At 41.0% G+C, this 21,503-nt stretch overlaps 1 long non-coding RNA gene across 2 annotated transcripts in view; it reads right to left on the bottom strand.

Moving 5' to 3' along the window:
• Positions 1 to 21,503, bottom strand: part of LOC113604938 (uncharacterized) — a 192,714-nt gene that overhangs the window by 77,195 nt on the left and 94,016 nt on the right. The window lies entirely within an intron of this gene.

The following is a 21,503-nucleotide window of genomic DNA, read 5'->3' as shown; positions in this document are numbered from 1 at the left end:
CACTGGACTGAGTAATCTTTCAATCCTACCCTGACATTGTCAGGTCCATACTGATGGCAGGTAGAGTGAACTCAGGTTGACAAAGATTTCCTTATACAGAGATTGATAGGATCCATCACCACCTCACCAGCAGTGTTCTGGAGCAGAAAGTCCATTCAACTTGAATGAGAAGATTTGGGTTTACAACTTGGATCCATGGCTAAGTATAAGAGATATACTTAGTCAAAACATAGAATCGATGTGCGCCTTAGTGTCCTCATTTATAATTTGGGATGTGTAACTCTTCCCTGTGGATTTCATAGGATTGTTATAAAGATCATTATGATAGGATACATGGCATTTAATTGTATACCATGGTCATCAAATATCATAGTGGGTGTGATATCTCTTGCTTTTGTTATCACAATCTTTCTTATTTCTCATATTGAAAAATTGAGGCCCAGGAGGGATTTAAAATTTACCTAAGGTCACATCACTGACAGACTCCTCTTTGTGCTTGTCCAATGCAATATGCTTTCCTCATAACATGTTTTAATGACATATAGGAAAATCATCCCAGAATGATCTACCATATACACTATCATGGTTTGAATTAGTATCTGTAAGGACATATCATTTGTAAATACATGGAATTTTATTTTCTAAAATTTATTCAAATTTTATATTAAAGAGTTATTTGTGATTTTCAACAAAGATTCCCGATGTTCTCATTTTCACCAGAAGAGGCCACTATGATCCAACTTAATCAATTTATTCCATTTGGTTTAGAAAATTGCCAGGCACTTTAAAAGGCAATGATTAGGAATATGTCTTGCTTTTCTTGCTGCTCCTCCTTTTTTATATTTTTTATTTTATTTTTAATTTTTATTATTTTTAGTGTCTTATTTATTTTTGAGAGAGAGAGAGAGAGAGAGACAGGGTATGAGTGGGGGAGGCGCAGAGAGAGAGGGAGACACAGAATCGGAAGCAGGCTCCAGGCTCTGAGCTGTGAGCACAGAGCCCGACTTGAGGCTCAAACCCATGAACCGTGAGATCATGACCTGAGCCGAAGTCAGCACGCTCAACCGACTGAACCACCCAGGCACCCCAGAAAAATTACTGTCTTAATATGAAACATTTCTTATAGGGTCTCTTTCTGTTTTGTTCTTAGGAGACTCTTCTTCTAAAAGAATGTTTTCTTTGAAAAAAGTTCAGGAGATGGAAGACAGAAAGAACATAAATGAAGACTATTAGAATTTCTGTACTATTCTAATCCTATATCTGAATTTAGAAGATACTTTTATTGCTAAACCTTATGTTCCCCACTGTACCCCCAAATGCAGAGGTTATAGGACCTTTCACATCCCAGGAAAAGTCACTGAAGTAAAACTTAAAATAGATAAGGCATATGGGTTTCTTTTCCTAAAGAGGAGAAAAGACCACTTGTGAATCCAAAGACATTTACAGGCAAATCTATTGTGAGCGATTTTACCGATGAAACTTAAAGATCTGAAAAACGATCTCTTCCGGACCTATGTTTTCAAATAAAGATCCTCCCTATAGCACACTATATATGCAAATATTTAAGGTAAGTACAATATAGAAAAAAAAGTCATATTTGCAGAAGAGATGAAAACCATGGATTGAAAGTTTCAAATACTCATCCTGCAGCTCTGAAATGAGAACTAGCATTTCTAGATCAGGGTGACATTAAACATTGTCCAAATCTGATCTGTAACGTTTGCCTCCCTTGAACACGTCACTCCTACCTGTGGGCACTTCTCTTCATGTGCGCCAGGCAGGATAATATTCTGATAAGGGAGAGAAGTCTGAGAACTGTGTTGCTATGAGCCTCTCTCCCCACGCTCTGGAAACTGGTGCTTGCCAAGCTGCGTACGTGGTGCTAGGTTATAGATCTGAGAAGGTGTAGTCTTTGCCCTCCTAAATCCCCCGTACAACCATGAGGATGGACACACAAGTGGGTGAAAACTACACACACACTAGGCATCAATACAAGATGCAAAGGAAACACAGAACAGACATCTCAGTATTTCCCGGGTGTCGGGGGAGCCTGCCTCATCACCAATTTCATTTGCTGATTATCTACACTGCACATTTTTCAAGAGACTATGAGGATGCAAAACCAAGAAACATTGCAATTCTCCCTTTGATAAAGCGGTGTCTCAGTATGATAGAATGATTCAGACTGCATACATGTAATTATTTCTTTGCGACTACCTGTGCATGCCTCCATATTCTTTTTGGAGCTCTACGCTGTGCTGAAATTTAATATTCCTTTTGAATAACTGTCAGTTCTACTAATAAACTAATTTGGTGGTTCTCTTGAGGCCAACAGAGTGATGGGTTTTGGGTCCGATTACTGTTGAAAAAGCACATTTACTCCAATAGATGGCACTGTGATACAAATGAGTAGAATTATGAAATTGAAAATTAAAAAAAAAAGTAATCATGATCTTTTTTTTCCCCTCAAGCAGACTTTATGAAGCATTAATCAATTCGGAGAAGGTAATAAAGTGCCTGGGAAATGAATCCCAATGTTATTTAAATTACGGCTGTTTACCAGTAAACAGAAGAAACTGATGGGCCACCTATTGGAGTCTACCAAAAGGCAAGCTGGTCTAAATAGATTTGAGCCCTAATAATGTTTGGGGATATTTTTGATGCACAGAATACACTCTGGATTTGTTATTATTTGTAGGATGAATTCCGTTATCATTCTCCCTTCAAGGAGTCAACTCTGACAATCCCCACGTTGAAATCAAACAGGTCTGCAGACACTTCTTTTGTAAACTTGAAAATCCTGCCAGCTTTTTGCCTGAGACGCGGGTCTCTTTAATGTCAGAAGGATGTTTGTCTGCCAGGGAGAGCTAACATTTATTTTTGTTCTAAATTAGAAAAACAATAGGACTGAATCAGCTTGACATGACATTTAGCTGAACACCACCAGGGAGGTTCGCATTGGTGAGGATGAAGAAATAGGAAGAGAGATGAGCCCCCACAAGGAAGCCTGTGCTGCAAGCAGAAAGGCGATGTGTGAGGCGAGGCTGGTGGGATACCAGGGGGCTGTTTCCTGATCCTCAGAAACCTGGGATGACAGGAGTGTGGGCACAGTTTGCAGAGCGTCCACGGTCAGTCCGGCATTTGGTTCTCGGCAACGTTTTGGGTCAGAGATGAGAAAGCAAAGGAGAATGAAGTGTTACCGTGTTCTGATGGAGACGCTGAGTGATGTAGAAGGTGGTCTTGCTTTAGGGCACAGGCGGCTTTCGAGAAGAGTGTTTGACCCAAGTGGTTTTTCACTGTGATGATCCGTCAGTGACCAAAAAGAGAAAATCTTCACCTTAAGAAGTCTGCTTTACGAAACTAGTCAGTCAGAGAAAGACCAAAATCATATGCCTTCACTCATCTGAGGACTTTAAGAGACAAAACAGATGAACATAAGGGAAGCAAGAGTAGTATAAAAGCGGGGAGGGGGACCAAACAGAAGAGACTCATAAATATGAAGAACAAACAGAGGGTTACTGGAGGGGGTGTAGGAGGGGGGGGGTGGGCTAAATGGGTCAAGGGCACTAAGGAATCTACCCCTGCAATCATTGTTGTACGATATGCTAACTAACTTGGATGTTAATTGAAATAAATAAATAAATAAATAAATAAATAAATAAATAAATAAATTAAATAAAAGAAGCCTGCTTTCTTTGGGTTTACTATTTTGTGACGTGAGGTGACATAAGGGTTAGAAGTTATACTCTTGTAAATGAAGATCCACATCAAGACAGTGGGATACAGTGGGAAAGAGTTAGTGGGACACATGGATTCTGCCATTTCATCTGTGGGCCTGCGTTTTCTCATTTATACAACAGTAGGGAAGAAAAGATTATTTCTAGAATCCCTATTAACACTAAAAAGCCTACTACTATCTCATTTTCCTGACGCTGAACGGTATAAATTCTGTTAAAATTTAATGACCTCATTAACCACAAATGGTAAATTATATTTTAGAATGGAAAGCTGAATTATTCATTCATAAGTCTGAGAATGGAGAAGTAGGTTTTTAGGTTTTCCTGACATTGTCAGTGTTTTTGGAAGCAAGTTCGATAGAACAATTCAACTTCCTTTATAGAGTTTGGCTTTGTTTCCCTCCCTCCCTCCTTTCCTTCTTTCCTTCTTTCCTTCTTCCTCCAGATATTTATTGATCAACTACTGTGTGCTAGAGACTATATGGGGTACATGGGATAAAGCAGTTGTAAGTCCAACCTTGACGCTTTCTTTTAGAGCTTACAGTCTGGTAGACAGTCAAGTTAACAGGACACAGTTAGGACACAGAAAGATGTGCTGAGAAGAGTGGGAATATGGACCGCCACATTAGGCTGCAACCTTCCAATTCGAAAGCAGAGTCCTCCTCTCTGTGCCCATCTATTTCCTTGCGTCTCACCTTATCCAGGTTCAAGGATGGTGCCTTCACGTTCCTCAAGACTCTTGTGCCAAGGGAAAAGACCTCTAGATACTATCTTCACTAGTTTCCTAGGATTCCAGAACAAAATCTCACAAGCTAGGTGAGAAATTAATTTGAGAAATTAATTTGATCACAGTCATGGAGGCCAGAAATTCAAACTTAAGGTGTCAGTAGGGCCATGATCTCTCCAAAGGACCTAGGAAAGGATTCTTCTTTACCTCTTCTAGCTTTTGGTGGCTGCTGGCAATCTTTGCAGTTCCTTGGCTTGGGGCAGCATAGTTACAACCTTTGCCTCCCCCCCATCATGTGGTCTTCCCTCAATTCTCTCATGTTTCTTCAGATCTCTCTCTCTCTCTCTCTCTCTCTCTCTCTCTCTCTAAAATACACCAGTCACTGAATTCAAGGGCCACCCTACTCCTGCAGGACATCACCCAAAGTTGATCAAATCAGCCATGATTCAATTTCCAAATAAGGTCACATTCAGTTTCCAGATGGGCATGAATTTTGGGCAGGTACTATTTAACTCAGTACACGACTTAGCAGCCTAAGATAAAAGGAGATACGAAGGGAAACAGCAGAAGTAGAGACTGCATTTGTTAACATAACACAGATATTTTTAATGATGGTGCATATTATATGTGTTTATTAAGAGAAAATGGAACATGGTTTAGTGAAAACATATGTTTATGCATTTGTAATGAATGGTGTTCCCATTTAAATGTTATAGTATACATTCCATTCACAGAGGCCTGGATTCCGGGCTGATCGCAGGGAGCTGAAATCCTGGAGTGTTCCTGAGTCTCATGGAGATCAGTAGCCTCATCCTCACTGCCCACCAAGCTAGAGTACCGTGTCCTTTTCATTCCCCTGCCCATCCTTCAGAGAAGACACTAATGAGTCGGTCAAAAGAGATAGTCCACAAGATGATGCAAAGTGCAAAGTCTGAGAAATATTAGAATAATTAGCCTCTGAATTATTGAGAATGTGAAGAATTCTTGACAATATAATGATTCCAGTAAATTTCCTTCCAATTTTCTTCAATTCAAAATCAATTTCAAATTTGCTTGTCTTGCCATTAAAGATGACATATTTAATACAAAGGAGTTTAAACAATGATAACACACAATCCTTTTATGGTAGATTTGTTGCTAAGCCCTCAAACCACAAATCAAACATCTTAAGACAAGATTTATGTTCTTTTCCATTTTTTCAGGCCTTGAAGAATTTTCATCAGGGGAGAATTGGGTTTACAAGTAAAACTAATGTTCTGAAGTGTTAGGCTTTTCCCCTTGATAGGTCAGACCCCAGTAGAGTGTGGATATGGTCTCCACTGCGTCCACTCTCCCTCCCTCCCTTCCTCCTTTCCTTCCTTCCTTTCTTCCTTCCTCCCTCCTTTCCTCCTTTCCTTCCTTCCTTTCTTCCTTCCTCCCTCCTTTCCTCCTTTCTGTCCTTCCTTCCTTCCTTCCCTTCCCTTCCCTTCTTTTCCTTCCTTCCTTCCTTCCTTCCCCTTCCTTCCTTCCTTCCTTCCTTCCTTCCTTCCTTCCTTCCTTCCTTCTTTCCCTTCCTTCCTTCCTTCCTTCCTTCCTTCCTTCCTTCCTTCCTTCTTTCCCTTCCTTCCTTCTTTCCTTTCCTTCCTTCCTTCCTTTCCCTTCCTTCCTTCCTTCCTTCCTTCCTTCCTTCCTTCCTTCCTTCCTTTTCCTTCCTTCCTTCCTTCCTCCCTCCCTCCCTCCCTCCCTCCCTTCCTTCCTCCCTTCCTTCCTTCCTTCCTTCTTTTTGCCCTCAGGGACTACAAATGGTTTCACAATGAGAGCTGAAAATCCTCTGGTGTGTGAATTTCTTTGTAATCCTGTCCTAAATGTCTCCAGGAGACAGAGTTCAAACTTTGCCTTCAAGCTTTGCATCCAGAAAATGGTAACTATGTGAGGTGATATACATGCAATTAGCTGGATGGTGGTGGTCATTTCACAATGTACTCACGTATCAAAACATCAAGTTGCAGACTCTAAAATATACAATTTTTATTTATCATTTATACTTCAACAAAGCTGAAGGAAGGCGAGAGCTAATTCTATGAGTTCAAGCGGAGTTTCTAGAATCATGTGCTTAGGTCCACAAATGGGCAGAAGTGGGAAGAGATTTTTAAAACAAATAGGCTTGTTCAAGATCACTCAGGGGGTCTGGAGCATGCTTGAGAGTGCCACAGAGCTTCCTGCCAGCACCTGGGTATCTGGAGCTTTGGGCGAATTGTATGAACTTCACAGCTTGCCAATTCAGAAAGGTGCCTCCTGGGCACAGAAGCCCTGCATGAGGTTCCCTTCCTCTTGTCCATATAGGCTGAGCAATGCTGGATTCTGTCCTTCACCCATCCCCTCAACTGGACAACTTCTGCAGCTATAACTCACACACCCAGAGGGGGCAGCCCTGGGTCTGTGTTTCAGGACAGACTTTTCTTCTTTACCCTTCACTCCCTTTAGTTTTGCTTACTAGTCCTCATTTGCTATGATGCCCACTTCCCCGACAGACAAAAGAGATTTTAGAAGTTGGAGAAACAGGGGCGTCTGGGTGGCTCAGTCAGCTGGGTGTTCGACTGTGGCTCAGGTCATGATCTCACCGTTCATGGGTTCGAGCCCCGTGTTGGATTCTGTGATGACAACTCGAAGCCTGGAGCCTGCTTCCGATTCTGTGTCTCCCTCCCTCTCTGTCCCTCCCCCGCTTGGGTTCTGTCTCTCTGTCTCTCTCTCTCTCAAAAATAAAAAAACATTAAAACATTAAAAAAAAAAGAAGTTGAAGAAATACCAGTTGCTCATCTTCACCAGTAATCGCTGAGCACATGATTATTTAGCAAGTGTCAAGTATCCAGAAGGTACTATGCACAAGGAGGCAGTGGAACCCAGGGCTTATTAGTGGAGACTGGCTGGATGTGGATTCTGACTGTGTCCACCCCTTCCATTCGTAAGACTTTAGATAAGTTATGTGAAAAGTTATTATTCCTCCCCAGACAGACTGACTTTAGCAGCTAAAAATAGGATTATATGGATTAAAAGGACTAATACATGTAAAGATTTTTTTAAGTAGAAAAAGTGTTTGGCACACCCAAAAATGTTAGAATTCAGCATTATATTTTTAATAAATGAAGTATAAATGCAATAAGACACTTAGGCACTCATCATAGAGAATGTATCATCTCATGGACCCTACTTTAAATATTTTGGAAATAATTATTGAGTAATTTCCAAGCATCAGCACCTGATTTTACTAATAACACAGAGAAAAAAGAATTAATGCGACAATGTTTGCCCCTAGTAATGACTTTTTCTTCATTCATAAATACACAGTTATAATCTTAAATCTAATTTTGGGAAGTCTGAGTTGAATATATTTGATGCTCAAGGTAAAGTGTTCATGGGTTTGTAGGTTAGTTTTTAATTCCACTAGAAATACTCTAGTATTTCATCTGTCTCCATTTGTGCGTGTGTGTGTGTGTGTGTGTGTGTGTGCGCGCGCGCGCGAGCGAGAGAGAGGAGGGGGAGAGAATTCTGAAGGTCTTACTCAATATTTCTTATAATCCCACTTAAAATAAATGAGAGAGGCTTCTGGCTTCTTTCTCAGGGGGAAATGACTTTGAGCCTGCTGATAATCTCTGTGCTCAGCTCATTAATTTTATACCTAACAAGATCATAAACATTTTCCGGAACTCAATATGAGATGATATCAGGAAGAAGTTTCCAGTAAAACAAAAATCCAAACTCCTATGTCACTTAAGGTGTCTGGTTTTTCGTTTGTTTTTGGAAGTAAATAGTACGATCACATCTATAGATACCAAGTTTGTCCACATGAAGGATTCACCTGGAAACATGCACGCGTCTTGCAGAAGTTGCCAACTGAATGCCAGGATAACTGCTGAGTATCCCCTAGGGTGGAAGTCATTGATGAGGCTCTCCGCTGACCATTATTATTCTGGAAAACCTTCTAAGGCCCTGGGTCTGGCTTTCATGCTTGTGGGCTCATGGAAACCTGACTGGTCAGTACGCCCAGTTCAGGCCTGTCTCTATGACAGCTTCACATGGACTAACCCAAGGGCACCGACCTATGGACCAGAATGCTAATTTCTTCATTTTCTCCATTTGCACTAAAAAGAGAACTGTCCAAGAATACCAGGAGGCTGACATGTCCACGACCTGAGTTGTCCCCAGCGAATGGCAAATTATTCTGGAATGTTAAGTAATCAGAAGGTGACTTGGTGAATTTGAAACGAGAATAAGGGAAATCTTGTAGGGGAGATTCCCAGAAGTGGATTTACTGTGTCAAAAGGAATGAACTTGACCCAAAGCGCTACACGAAAGGATGTCTTTCCTATCCTCTACGAGCATTGAGCATCCTAATTTGTTTCTCTTAAAACTGCTTTGAAAACCACAATGATCTATCACTCCATGCTTATCATAATGGCGGAGCAACATGTGACCACAGCAAAGGCTGGCAAGGATGTGGGGAAACCGAATCCTCGTGCACTGCTAGTAGGAATGCAAAATGGTATAGTCAATCTGGAAAGGCGTTTGGCAGCCTCTTGTAAAACTAAACATGTAATTACCATATGACCTCACAATTGAATCCGTGGGCACTTATCCCAGAGAAATGTCACACTGCTCCTGAAATTACACAAATGTATTGAGTTGCAGTGATGTTGCCAATAATCATTAATTGAAAAACTTGATTAGAAAACTGAATAACATCTTCATAAAGAAAAACAAAAACGGGTGCAACAAATGTATAGAAAATTGTTTGAGGGAATGTGTACCAAGATACTAAGTTGTTATTGGGCAGGCTAATGGTAGGTGATTTCTTTTTGTCATTCTAAAATTTTTCTGAAGTACTCTATATTACTTAAATAATGCAAACTAATCATTTTTAAAAATTTTTTAATTTTATTTTAGAGAGAGGGAGTGGGGAAGAAGGGCAGAGGGACAGAGAGAGAGGGAGAATCTTAAGCAGGCTCAGGGGGGAGCCTGATGTGGGGCTCGATCCCACAACCCTAGAATCTTGACCTGAGCCAAAATCAAGAGTTCGTTGCTCACTCGACTGAGCCACCCAGGTGCCCCACAATAATTTTTTACATATTTCAAAAGGAACGTTTTTGTTGTATGAATATTTTAAAATCCTTCCTACTGTTATCTCAAAGCATCATTAGCATTTAATATCCAATAAGTGTCTGTTATCTTTTTTAAATCAAACTTTTTATTTTGAAATAATTGTATGGTCACACGCAATTATAAGAAATAATACTGGGAGGTTCTGTGTACCCTTTACACAGTTTCCTATAATGGTAACATCTTGCAAAATTGTAGCATAACATCACAGCCAGGATGTTGCCATTGATACAGTCCACAGATCTCATTCAGATCTCCCCAGTTTTACTTCTGGTCCTGTGTGTGTATGTATGTATGTGTGCGTGTATTTAATTCTACATCATTTCACTACATAATGTAGATTCATGTGTCCATCACCACCAGGATTTCTTGGGTTGCCCTTTTATAACCACATTGACCCCTCTTCTGCCACGCCCAACAGTCCCTAACTCCTGGCAACCACTAATTTAATTTTCCATTTCTATAATTTCGTCATCCCAAGAATGTTATACAAATGGGATCACATAGTATTTGACCTTTTCAAAGTGGCTTTTATTAATCAGCACAATTCCCTAGAGACTCATAAAAGCTGTTGCATGTATCAAGCGCCCATTCCTGTTTCACTGCTGAGTAACATTCCACTGTATGGATGTACTGCCCTTTGTTTATCTACTCATTCACTGAAGGACAGCTGGGTCATCTCTAGGCTTGAGCTGTTATGATAAAGCTATTATGGATGTCTGCGTACTAGGTTTTGTGTGACTATATATTTTTTTTTAGCTAGTTATTGGCAACATCACTGCAAATCAATACATTTACCTCTATTGTGTAATTTTAGTAGGTGTTTGATATTGTATATGTACATTCATATTTCTATATATTGTGCATAGATACATTATATATATTGCGTTTATATACATTGTATATATTATATATATAGTGTGTGTATATATATAGTGTACCTACATCCTACATATTGTATATACTTATTTACAGAGAAAGAACTGGTATGATGGAGGGAGTGTCTGTAATTAGACACAGCCTGGTCTCACATTCCAGTTTGGCTATTTACTGACTGTGTAATCCGAATATGTCACTCAGCATTTGGAGTCTCAATTTCCTTATCCAGAAACTAATTACAGCTGGTATATTTGTCATAAAGGTACATAGCATTTGGTATATAGTAGGTGCTCACTAAATCATGACTGCTGTTTCCGGAGGCCAGAACATTTCCTGGGTATGCATAGGGCAACACTTTTGTGTTGTGTTGCAAAGGCAAAGCATTTGATTCCCAGAGCAGCGGCCTTTGGCCCTCGCCAGGCTGGGTCATATTAGGAGATTACTGACAAACAAAGGCCACCCTTATGAAATCTCTGTGCAATTCTGCTCATAACCCACGGCAACTTTTCTTCTTATTTTGGCAGCATGATTTAATGATTCTTTCCAGCACACGCCACATAAAGAGGCAAACAGTTTTCGTTAATTCTTAGGATTATGACTGAAGGTTGACCTCTTCCTTATGAAAGTTCAGTTCCAGACATTTGATAAGAATTTGTTCCGATTTGATTTCTCTGGCAGCTTCCACTGTGGTTCAGAACTTCATCACGTCTCCTGTAGAATGTTCCAGCAGCCTGCTAGCCCATGTCCACACTTTCCCCAGCTCAGCCTGGCCTCTGCAGCACAGCCAGCATGCGCTTTCTAAAAATAAGGGTTTTCTTATTTTTATTATGCAGCTTTTGATATTTGAAACAATTATCCCAGTGAGTAATGAGATGTCCTGCGGGATTCTTGTTGGCAAAAAGAGGCTTGTGAGGGTTGAACAAAAATGAAATTGGCTTTGATGCTTACATGGGGTGCTTTTCTTCCCCAGAACCCCGAGTAGAAAGTTCCAAGCCCCCTTTGTAGGGGAAAAGGATAAACAACAACTCGGGACGTGACAAGGTGGGGGCGGTGTGCTGGGGAGATTGGTCTCATATGACATCGACTTTTCCAAATCTTCTCTAAATATTCTGCCTGTGTAGATAGCTGTGATATGCTTGTTTGGTGAGGAAAGGATGGGAGAAGACGTGAAATGCAGACCCCTTTGAAGTGTGCATAAACAGGTCTGGACGCTAACAACAAAGGACCAACATATTTTGAGCATTGACTTTGAGCAGGTCTTTCCATGTGCTGTCTCGTCTAATCTTCACAGCAATCTTACAGAGCTGGTATCATCAACCGTCCTGCGAAGACCAGAACGTAGTGGCTTGGAGATGCGCGGAAACTTGTTCCAGGGACTCTCATCAAGCCAAGGCAAAGCCAAGATCCTCTGAACCCCTGGGCATTACACTTCCCCTTGCTTCCCCCAGCGCCCTGCAGTGAAGCCTATCACAGCCTCACAGTAGTACGCATCCGGCATCTACGTGTGTAACTTTAGTGATACTTTCATTCCAATAAATATTTACTGGATGTTCACAGCTCATCCAATATGATGCTTTTCCTCTCTCCAAGTGTAATATTAAATAGATATTGCTTGTTGTTTTGCCTCCTAGATACCCATTTTCTAAATGCGATGACGTTATCAGCCTGCTGTGAAATGTGGGTAGGAGAAGACATGAACTCAAAACTCTGGAATGTGCACACAGGGCATCTACACGGGGCATTTGAAATCATCTAGTCCAAAGACTCAAACGTGAGGTAGACATGTCAATATTTTCTCCTCGGCATCATGAACAATTAATGTAATTAGCTCCATGGTGCATCTAATGAGGACCAAAACACAGAACAAAATTAAGCAATATATTTCCTTAAATTAAAATTTCTTAGAAACATTGAATTTATATTGTTTTCACAATATACAAATACATGATCTAAGCCACAGTCATAAATTTTCACTAATTTCACAAACCATAGAACTGACTTCACAGTTCTTCTGTTAATGACCATTTCTTATTTGTTGTGTGACCTTTTACTACATGTGATTAATACAAGACAACTGGCTATAGGTTTCAAGAGTATAGGGCAGACTTGTCCTTATATGCTAATAATTTTCTGCCTCCCACCTAGTACCCCATGCCAATACAAATAGGAATCAGGCAAACACAACAAACAACAAACAGAAATTTCTGTGGTAAACTTAGAGATAGATCATGGCAGATCGTTAATGTGTCACAGAAGCATAGTCAAAGCCTGGTGGAAACCTGGTCTGCTTTACCCAATATTAACATGTAAAAAAATTTTTTAATGTTTTATTTGCTTTTGAGAGAAAGGGTGGGGGTGGGGCAGAGAGAGAGAGAGGGAGACACAGAATCCGAAGCAGGCTCCAGGCTCTGAGCCATCAGCACAGAGCCCGACGTAGGATTCGAACTCACAGACTGCGAGATCATGACCTGAACCGAAGTTGGATGCTCAACCGACTGAGCCACCCAGGTGCCCCAACTGGGTGAATCTATTTTAACTATTTTAACTATTTTATTTTAACTGAGTGAAATGAAGGCTAGATAAGGGACATAATTTGAACCACGAAATGTTCTTACTTATGAAGATTATTACCACTATTTTCAATCCTCTTATTACTTCCCAGGGGGAAATGAATCCTTTGGGAAACTACATTTTTGGGCTCTTTGTTGGTAGGAAAGGAATTATTGAACCTTCTCTGCGTGTACTTGCACGTGCACGTGCACACTCACACACATACACACACATTCACAGTTGTAACCACTTAAAGACCAGCTTACATCTTTCTTTCAAACAAAGCAAGGCGTGTTTCTTCCCAGCACAATTTTAAAAATGATCAAAATATGCCAAGAAGAAAATAAAAATTATGCTTATTTTCCCACTAATCTGAACAGTTAAATTCACTTAGGGGAAATGATGGAATAAAAAAAAAGCTCTTTTACAGTAGGTTGTAAACATACTAATATTCACCAAAATTTCAGTGACTTTGTCAAGAAGTTATGCCTCTATTTTATGACTTTAACTCATATTTTTACTTACACTGAACAGTGTCTTTTGAAAAGGAAATATAACTAGTTATAATGACACAAACACTGAGCTTCAGTCTACGAATCTCTCCACTTGAGAATTAACCTCTGTGAAAGATAAGCTTCGTTGGTGACCTCATTCCTTTGTCAAATACCCAAAGATCCACTACTCAGTCGATGCATGTTATCTTTTCAAATTAAATCCTCCTGTCGTGAGCCTGATAAAGATGATTTAAGTCCTTGGAAAAACATGATTTTATCTTCGTTTTCTACATTTTACTGAAATGAATGTACTTCTTCTTCCTATTTTCTTTTTAATTTCAAGCACTGGGGTTTAAAGTTGATTAACCGCCATTATTAAACTAAAGTACATGTAAATGAGAATAGATTTTCTTCTGAGAGAAATACTTTTAATCTTCAAAGAAAAAATACTTTCTGCTACTCGGATCCACGTGAGAAGACAGAAAAATGTGGCCTCCTTCTGGTAGGAAGTCAGAAAGAAGCCCAAATTCTGCATGTTACGATGAAGAGCTGGGATAAAAGAGTCAGTAGAATAGGGAACAATGGTGTCATGGAGACCAGGACCTGGGGAAGAGAGGAGGTTTGGTGTCTGGGAACCCTTCTAACTGTCAGTCAATGCAATCCCCAGAAATTTCCCTTCCATTGAAAAGGTCTGCATCAATTGGTATAATATAGTTAATTGGTACTCATTAATTACTTTAGGGCATTATGAACTGTCTGATTCAAAACAAGGGAAGCTTCCAGAGAGACAGAGTCTTCCATGGTTAAAGCTTATTCAGGACCACCCTTCATTACTACTACTGGGCCAGGCAATCTCTGGTGTATGGAGGGAAGGACACCCCTTCGAATACCCCTCTGTGTGAAGGGTGTACATGGGATTCTTGGTAGGAAGGCTCACTGCCTTGGCTATAACTTGCCAAAAATCAAGATTACATGAGACTGGACCCTCTCACTCTGGGTAGTGGATGAGACACCACCCCTTGGAGCTTGGTGAGCTGAGGTGGATGTCTCAGTTGAGCTATGTGGCAAGCAAGGAGGCATGATGACCACAGCCCATCTTTGAAATGGGGTTTGTCATCCCCTTTATAGTTCTGAGAAAGTAAATATGAGCAGTGTTTTAACTTCAGAATGATGGGGCTCTGTGGGACAGGGTGACATCAAACGCTACAGAATCAAGTCAGGCAGCAACAAAGCCAAAGGCAGAAAGCGTAACTGAATCAGTTGACATGTCTGCTGAATCACCCTTCTCATCTCAGTAGAGGCCAACAAAGTAACCAAAGACAGAAATGAAGCCGAGGTAGACCAACTAAGAAGCAAGAGGGTGATCCAGAATTTTTTTTGCTAAAAAACTCTTCTCTGTAATGACCCTAAGGGACAAGTAGGGGAGGGGGGTGGAGAGGAGTGAACAGGTCTCTCTCTGCAAAGGCAGGCTGCAGGGAACCACGAGCCACAAGAGATGGGGTGGCATCTTATTCTGGAATGAATATTTGAGTGGAGCATTCATTTTATCCAAATACTGGTTGAAAATATTAAAAACTGTGTTTTTCTTGTCTGAAAAATAATTGTAGGGTTGTGTCATTACATAAAAATGAACCTGAAAAACTTGTATGGGATCTACTCAAATTTTCGACTTGGTATGGGGAGAAATTATTCCTAGGTAACTCAAGTTAAAGTAATGATGGGAAATGAAATGAAGTTGTGTTTTGTTGTATTTTATGAGTTATCATTAACATAATTGTTACAGGAGGAAGAAAGGGAAAAATATATGGGAAGAGAAGGGAAAATTAGAAGACAGAAGGAAAGCATACGGATGAATTTTCCTTGTTCCTTATCACACACGGATTCACACTGAGCACCAGTGGATTGACTTGTCAAAGTTTTAGAGTGTATCTATGAGATCTGTTTTATATCCTACATTCTATTCTATATCTATGGTATCCAGGATAGAGCTCACATCCCCTTATACCTTAATCTTAGTTTTCTCATTCTGAATCCATCCATGGATTTCAAATAATAATATTTAAAGGAAGCCAGAAATAAATAACGTATGGGAATTCAGACTTTCCATTTTTTCCCCAGTCTTCTCCGTGACTCAGAATTTTAAAACAATTCCAGTTTAAAATTCAGCTAAGCAACAATGAGCTATTAAATATACTCTAAATGTATCAGAAACTAATTCTTCCAGCTGGCAAGAAACCCAAATATACCAAATTAATAGCTTAGTTCTTCTCAGGAATCTATGGTACATTAACAACAAAACGTTCTTATAGAAAATGCAGTTTGGGGGTATTGGAGAATTATCCCAATGAGCAGTGCCCTAATTATAATTATGAATTAAAATAATAATAGCTCCTCTGAGCACACACAAAAAATCCTCTTTTCTCAGAATTTGTTATGATTTCAATCTGAGCTTAAAATTTTTCACCCAGAGTCAAAGAGAAGGAAGGAACAGTTTATCAATAATAAACTAGGAAATAAATTATAAGAAATGCTCGGAGCTAAAAGCAAAAACAAAACAAACAAAAAAACCCCCGTCAGATGTATAATTACCAACAGAGAAATTCAGAGAGGAGGAACTTTGCATCCTTATTCTATAGATTTCAATCAACATCAGATTGAGGAAGAAACTTGAGATGATAGATGGCCTAATAGGTCAGAAACTATCTGTTGGTCAAATGGTACCACATTATGACCTGTTCTGAGTTAGGGTACTGCGCATAATACATAATCTTTATGCTACTGAGGAGTCTACAGAAGAGTTAGGAAAAAATAAAGCTATACTGATAGCTTAAGTCCTTAATGAAATGTTAGGCTGTGTAGCAATCAGACAAAATGCTGTGAGAATTTGGGGGGGGGATAATGAGAGCAAGTTAAAGAGCCCAAGGAGGGGCGCCTGGGTGGCTCAGTAGGTTAAGCATCTGACTTGGGCTCAGGTCATGATCTTGCGATTCGTGAGTGAGTTCGAGCCCCACGTCGGGCTCTGTGCTGACAGCTCAGAGCCTGGAGCCTGCTTCAGATTCTGTGTCTCCCTCTCTTTTTGCTCCTCCCGACCTCACGCTCTGTTTCTCTCTCTCTCTCTCTCTCTCACAAAAATAAATAAACATAAAGAAGACAGTTTTAAAGAGGCCAAGGAAGTCTGGCATAGTCAGAGAGGGCTTTTTAAAATGTTGTCTAGTTTGAGGAATGATCATTGTATAAGAGTAAGTTACTTTGTTCCGGCACATACTTGGAGATTTTATAGGATCTGAGGTGGTCTCTGTCCCACCCACATCCCCAATCTCCCCAAGAGCATATAGGAAAGCCCATGATCCTGAATTCCACATGTTCTTTTCCATTTCTGCATTATCCTCTACACATGTGTATAACGGGTTTAAAAGTAATATTGCCTTTTTACACCACCCTTTTCTTTTACCCTCATGGCAATCCCATGTGCATTGGGTGGAGCAAGGACCCAGGAAAAAGGGTTTTCAGCATCGCTTGATGAGTCAGATGTCAAGATGAATTCCAGTGGAGAATGTGGGGGATGGGCTTGCCCCGTGTGACTCCAAGGACCAAGACAGGCAAATTCAAATTAGTAGCCACAGTCAGCACTTGGCAGTCCATAAACACCCGAATTCAATTACCCTGTCCCAACAGCTGCAGAAGCAATAATCCCTTGCTGTGTGTGTGTGTGTGTGTGTGTGTGTGTGCGCGCGCTTCAATCATTGGTTAATGTTTGAAAAATGCCAGATGCGTGCATGTACGCTCATACACAACTCTCTCTCTATTGTCTCTTACAGTAATAGAATAGATACACTTAATTAAATAATAGCAAGTGTCAACTGTCATTTTTAGAGTAGATGTCTCCAGGTGTTAGAAGGCCTCAGCAAGAAATCAGGAACAGAAACTTGTCCGTGGATGACACAATAGAATTCTTTTTTTTTTCTTGGTATCTGCCATACTGTTTCACAAATTCTACCCCACTAGCTGCTACAGCTTCTGAATTACAAATTTAGATTCCTGACAGTGAACGTTGCAGAAAAATAATTCATTCAGAGCATGGCAAGGGACTGCTTGTGCAGTACACAAAGTTATAATTTAAAGCTATTAGTGTAATTAAGATCTTCTCAGTACTGTCACACATACTGAGAAATAGCCACTTCTCCAATGAGGAATACTCTCCAGCTTATTCTGACGCAGTTAGAATGTAATTGTACTTCTTTTTTTTTTAATGTCTATTATTTATTTTGAGAGAGAGAGAGACTATGCATGCATGAGTGGGGGAGGGGCAGAGAGAGAGAAGGAGACAGAGAATCCGAAGCAGGCTCCAGGCTCCGAGCTGTCAACACAGAGCCCAATGGGGGGCTTGAACCTACGGACCACGAGATCATGACCTGAGCTGAAGTCAAGAGTCCGAGGCTCAACTGACTGAGCCACGCTGGTGCCCCTGTGCATTTTTAACAATGAAGAAAATATATCCGTAGCTTTGCCCTCAAACCCATGACACTTCTCTGCTCCTCCGCACATGTCTTGCCTTGGTGCCTACCATTCTATACTCCTGCTCTCCCACATGCCATCCCCAGGGTCGGCATGACCTCCCCAAGCCTGGAAGTCACTCTGTCGGTCTCTTCCATTCTTTCCCAAACCCCCTTCCTCCCTCTGAAACCCTTCCAATATCAGCCCTGGAACACCAGCCTTGCCAACCACACATCCCCTAGTTTCCCTCTGCAGATGCCCGTCAGTTGTATACTCTTAGATCCCACCCCTCTGCTTTCTTGCTATTCTCACTCTATATACTTTACCCTCTTCCAGCTCTAATTATCCAAATGTCTTTCTCTGACAGACCCCACCTCTTGAGTGCCATGATCTGTTTTATGCTGTGTCCTGTCATGGACACTTTACTGGGGATAAGGACACGAATGTATGTGAGCTATTTCTCCTTTCTCAATAGATGTGGGCGATTGCTGTATGCGTCTGCATCCGGTGAATCCCTTAGGGACAGCAAGTGTATCTGCCCCAGTAGAGTGCTTCTCACAGAGCAATTTGAACCACCTAACTGAGTCTCTTCTACTCTGTTCTGTCACAGATCCTCACCTGAATGTCTCGTTCTTTTTAGGGTCCTGCCGCCAGCTTCTTGCCCAACACCTAATGTCTCCATAGTGCCAGCTCCTTTTTCAGAACTGTAACACTGCACATGCTGTATAATTTTTCTACGATAGGACATGGCCTATCAAGAACAGGTTTCTTGAAATGCGTATCAGATCAGGTGACTGTGGCAACCCACCAGGAGGTTTGACATTACTTTCTGTAATATGCTCATGGCTGTTGTCCTTACCCCTTGGTCTTTCCTATTATCACATGGGGTGACATTGTTGGGATATAGAAGTCCTTCCCTGATCCACAGTCATCCTCTTTTTAACCTGGAACAAGTCATTGGTAGGTCACTGCAATCATGCAACCATCATCTCTGTGGTAACCACCTATCTGGTTCTAACTCTTGCGAGTTGAGTGGGTCATTTTGTGTCGCCACTTCTGGAACCCTGAAGAGGCCTTTGGCTGGACAAGAACTTGCCCACTGAGCCTGCATTTGCAGTGGGTACAATTCTTCAAGTGCCACCTGCCTAATTCTGGATGACTTCGCCTGCCGGTCAGCCCTCACCAAGGTGGTCCATGCGGAGCAGATAAACAGAAGACCGCCCAGCAGCTGTTTCCAAGATGGCGTGAACAAGTCAGCGGCAATATTTTATGTGACCTCTTAAGTCCACTTGTGTAGATGTTCCCAAGAAACATACAGAAGCCAGGGGGTGTGGATATTTGGGTGGGTTGTTATATTTACCTCAAGTCTGTCTCCCTGTAAGAAATTTACTAGCATTTCCGAAAATAGTCTACACAGCCACATGTGTGTGTTTTCTCCTTTTATTCTGTTCGTATGTACTTATGTCTTCTGTCGTGCACAGCAGTGCATATTTCTTTTTTCAGCCATGTTTGTAAAAAATCATTATTTGTCCCTATGCATCAGGACTCCTGTATCCCTTGGGTAAATTCCTAGCAGTGCTATTGCTGGGTCATAGGGTAAGTCTATTTTTAATTTTGGGGGGAACCTCGACACTGTTTTCCAGAGCGGCTGCACCAGTTTGCATTCCCACCAACAGTGCAAGAAGGTTCCCATTTCTCCACTTCCTCTCCAGCATCTACAGTCTCCTGATTTGTTCATTTTGGCCACTCTGACCGGCATGAGGTGGTATCACCAATGTTTACAGCAGCACTTTCAACAACAGCCAAATTATGGAAAGAGCCTAAATGCCCATCAACTGATGAATGGATAAAGAGGATGTGGTTTATATACACAATGGAATACTACTTGGCAATGAGAAAGAATGAAATCTGGCCATTTGCAACAACGTGGATGGAACTGGGGGGTATTATGCTAAGTGAAATAAGCCAGGCAGAGAAAGACAGATACCATATGTTTTCACTCATATGTGGATCCTGAGAAACTTAGCAGAAGACCATGGGGGAAGCGAAGGGGGGAAAAAAAAGTTACAGAGAGGGAGGGAGGCAAACCATAAGAGACTCTTAAATACCGAGAACAAACTGAGGGTTGATGGAGGGTGGGGGAGAGGGGCAAGTGGGCGATGGGCGTGGAGGAGGGCACCTGTCGGGATGAGCACTGGGTGTTGTATGGAAGCCAATGTGACAATAAATGATATTTAATATGAAAAATCATTATTTGTGTTTTTCATATATTCCGCTACATGAGATTCAGAAAGCAACCCCAGTAACGCCAAACCAAAGTGCTCTTTGCCAAGGAAAGACAGGAATACGCTGGTCACTATGGAGCAGCACGTGCAGAGCAGCAAGAGGTACTTATCACGTAATTATGCAACAAGTTGGCTCAAGCACACATACATGTGGTAACAAGTGAGGACATTGAAAGGTTATGTTAAACAGCCAGTTACTTGGATGGAATGGTTCATGTGCAGAGAAGAAACACAATGGATGCAAAATATCATAGGACTGCCCAGAGAGAGATAGCAGAAGATACGCCAGCGTGGTTTAGTCAATGAAGATAAAATTTAGTGATTCCACTCTGCAGCCAGCATGAGTAGAGTAGAATGTTCACATGATCTAAGTCAGCTGTTGACGAAAGCTAAAAATAAAATGTTTCCTACCCAGCAGCGTATGTTCTGGGATGGAGGATGGAGCATGTTGCTAGCAGGCATGCTGTCCTCAGAAAACCTATGTCTGTGATCAAATGAGACAGGTATGCAATGTGTGCAGAACATAGTAACTCTGTAAACATTTATTCTCTCTGTATGGCCATGCAAAAGTTTAGCACATGAGATTGGTCTGTAGCCATAACATAAATGGCTGACCAACCTTCTCAAAATGTGTTTGAGGCAGTGTGGTATAAAGTAGGAACACTTGATCCTATCACTTACTAACACTGTGACGTTGGGCACGCTTTCTATAGCCTTTGTGAATCTTAATTTCTTTGTCTTCAGACAGTGATTTGGATACTTACCCTACCCTGCCGTGAGGAGTGGCATTGAGTAAGTCAGGTATTGTAGAGTGTTCCAGAACTTAGTAGCATTTCGTAAACGGTAACACCGTATTTTATTGTTAAGATTATTGTGTTTACTTTTGTTTTCCACCAAAACTGAAGATATTCCCTTTGACAGAATACATCCTGAATGGCAGTATTTTCTGCACCCTAGAATGGTGGCCGAGATAAAGTAGCTTACGGAAACTATTAAACCATAAAGTATCGTAAGCCTGAATTATAAGAAAAAAGATGTCCACCGTCATTCAAGGGTTCCCTGTTTTTCCACGCCCAGGACACACCCACCTTTTTGCACACGCCACTCCTTTCCCAAATCCTATGCCCTCCCAACCCTACCATTTTCATTACTAGTCCCGGTTAAAAATGTTTCACCTTTTCTCATGATCTGCTTCTACAGTGGG

The sequence above is a fragment of the Acinonyx jubatus genome, chromosome A3 (assembly GCF_027475565.1).
Source record: "Acinonyx jubatus isolate Ajub_Pintada_27869175 chromosome A3, VMU_Ajub_asm_v1.0, whole genome shotgun sequence".
Taxonomy (NCBI): Eukaryota; Metazoa; Chordata; class Mammalia; order Carnivora; family Felidae; genus Acinonyx; species Acinonyx jubatus.
Note: the sequence above shows the minus strand (reverse complement) of the source record. Positions and strands in the feature narration are given on the sequence as shown.